This window comes from Ranitomeya imitator, chromosome 1 (assembly GCF_032444005.1).
Source record: "Ranitomeya imitator isolate aRanImi1 chromosome 1, aRanImi1.pri, whole genome shotgun sequence".
Lineage (NCBI taxonomy): Eukaryota > Metazoa > Chordata > Amphibia > Anura > Dendrobatidae > Ranitomeya > Ranitomeya imitator.
Genome location: NC_091282.1, coordinates 799487682 through 799490680, shown reverse-complemented (window position 1 = coordinate 799490680; position 2999 = coordinate 799487682). Strand labels below are relative to the sequence as shown.

The following is a 2999-nucleotide window of genomic DNA, read 5'->3' as shown; positions in this document are numbered from 1 at the left end:
TTTTCTGGTGCTTTTAATATCTATCCACTAAAGTATTTGATACTTTCATTCATATAACAGGGATTTTTTCTTTGGTTACTACTGGGTTTTGGTTTTTTTACTTTTTGGATCCATGGATGGATTATGTTTTGTTAGCTTTTTTTGAAAATAATAACGCATAGAATAAAATAATAGGTCATTTGGATGCCATTAAAAAACAAAACCCCAAATTATGGTGGGATTGTTTTTTTTTTTTCCTTTACACCTCAATTTATTATTTTTTATTATATATTATGCAGTACATTATTTTGGTCCATTAAAAGATACAACATGTTTTTCATTAAATAAAAATCAAATAAATAATCAAATAAAAACAAGCCCCCCTCCCCAATACAGCTATGTGATCACTGACTGTTCTGGGAAAATTGCCCTGCCCCTGTCCACAAACCCAGCCCCCGAGGAGCAGAGATGGCAATTCTGAGAGTCCGTGGAAATATAGGTTATATGTCCACTAGGATATTGAGCCAATTAATGGTTTATCATTGTACTTACTTGCCAGGGCTCAGAGATATGGCGCCATCGTCAGGATAAATGCCTTGCACAATGTGATGATTCTTCTGACTAGTCCTAATGGAGTAAAGGTACTGGACGAACAATGATGGGTCAATAAAGGGATTGCCCAGGAATAAAATAACAAAACATGTCTGCTTTCCTCCATAAACAGCGCCACCCCTGTCCATGGGTTGCATTGAAGATCAGTTTTATTAATTTGACTGAGTTGCAATACCCAACACAGCCAGTATATAAGGGTGGCGCTGTTTTTGGAACAGATCAGATTTTCTAATCCTGGATATAAAAACATTTCTTGATCCATTTTTTTTATTATAATGGTGCGCAGGAAATTCTGATGTCACCAAAATACACAAAGGACAACACCTATCGGCGGGCGTTCAGCCTCTTCGGTGTAAGGTTGGTGAACTAGTATTTTCTATGGACGATGGATGGCGCCATCTTGTGATGAAGCTCCCTTATGAAATTTCCGCTTTGTTTTATCCTTTTTCTCTCCAGGTTTCTGGGATCCGGATTGCTGACTGATTGCGACTATGACCACTGGCACAAGCAGAGGAGAATCATGGACCCCGCGTTCAGCAGAATGTAGGTTAACAGTAGCCTCACAGAAACAGGCAGTCCCATGTAAAAAAGAGGACTGTTTGTCGGAGGCGATATGTGATTAATCTGGTGTCGGATGTTTCTGGATTATCAGGCAATGTGCTCTAACCATGCCGGATAACCAGATGCAATATGGAGGGAAACATACAGGGGGCGCTGTACAATCAGACCTCTAGATGAAAATCGGCCATATTGATGACGTCGATCTTCCCTAGTTACATTATAGTCGCCTTCCATCTTCCAAATCTGCAGATACTTGATGGGACTGATGGGGACCTTTAATGAGAAGGCGGAGGAGCTGATGGAGAGATTGTCAGAAAAGGCGGCTGGCAAATGTGAGATCTCCATCCACGAGGTGATGAGCAAAGTGACGCTGGATGTCATCGCAAAGGTAAATCCTGCCGGGCATCACATGGGCCAAACAGTGAGAGGAGACTGGGCCGATGCTGGTCCTACTGGGGCGCCATACTGAGGAGGATCTGTAGGTTGGGGAGACCCGAGGGCTAAATGTCGGGGTTGTAGCCCCGGTATAACTGTCTTATGAACTGCAGGTGGCATTTGGGATGGACTCTGCAGGACGATCAGACGCCGTTCCCACGAGCGATCTCACTGATCATGAAGGGAGTGGCAGCGACACGAAACCCACTGGCACAGGTTGGTATCAGCACGAACAGCAGGGACTATTGATCGCCATCATGATACCGTCTGTCAGTGTATCTAATCAGTGGCATAACTTGAAACTCATGGGCCCTGATGTGAAAGCGCCAACGGGGCCCCCAAATATTATCTTTAATAGCAGTAGTCTTTTTCTATAGGCCAAAGGGACTTTTAGGGCCCCCTAGGCTTCAGGGCCCGGGTGCGAATGCAACCCCTGCACCTGTTGTAGTTACACCCCTGTATTTAATCCTGTCACGTGTGACACTGTCTGCTGAGCCATGTATCTAATCCTGTCATGTGCGATACTGACTGCTGAGCCGTGTTTGTAATCCATCATGTATGACACTGTCTGCTGAGCCATGTATCTAATCCTGTCACTTGTGATACTGTAGGATCTGTATCTAATCCTATCCTGTGTGATACTCACTGCTGAGCCGTGTATCTAATCCTATTCTGTTATACTGACTGCTGAGTTGTGTATCTAATCCTCTCCTATGTGATACTGTCTGCTGAATCGTGTTTCTAATCCTATCCTGTGTGATACTGTTTGCTATGCTGTGTGTCTAATCCTGTCAAGTGTTATACTGTCTGATGGACTGTGTATCTAATCCTATCACGTGTGATACCACCTTTCAGTGTATCTAATCCGGTCAAGTGTGATACTGACTGCTGAGCCGTGTATCTAATCCATCACGTGTGACACTGTCTGCTGAGCCATGTATCTAATCCTGTCACGAGTGATACTGTCGGATCTGTATCTAATCCTATCCTGTGGTACTGTCTGCTGAACTATGTATCTAATCATATCCTGTGTGATACTGTCTGCTGAGCAGTGTATCTAATCCTATCCTGTATGATACTGTCTGCTGAGCCGTGTATCTAATCCTCTCCTGTGTGATACTGACTGCTGAGCCGTGTATCTAATCCTATCCTGTGTGATACTGTCTGCTGAGCCATGTACAGTATCTAATGCTATCCTGTGTGATACTGTCTGCTGAGCCATGTATCTAATGTTATCCTGTCATACTAACTGCTGAGCCGTGTATCTAATCCTCTCCTGTGTGATATTCTCTGCTGAGCCGTGCATCTTAACCTAAACCTGTGTGATATTGTCTTCTGAGCCATGTACAGTTAGGTCCATATATATATTTGGACAGAGACAACATTTTTCTAATTTTGGTTATAGACATTAC

At 43.3% G+C, this 2999-nt stretch overlaps 1 long non-coding RNA gene across 1 annotated transcript; it reads left to right on the top strand.

Annotated features, from left to right (window-relative positions):
- Positions 1-559: 559 nt before the first annotated feature.
- Positions 560-1137, top strand: LOC138648450 (uncharacterized). The gene is made up of 3 exons (XR_011315107.1): positions 560-620; positions 878-948; positions 1048-1137. It is a non-coding gene; the product is annotated as an uncharacterized lncRNA (long non-coding RNA).
- Positions 1138-2999: the final 1862 nt, after the last annotated feature.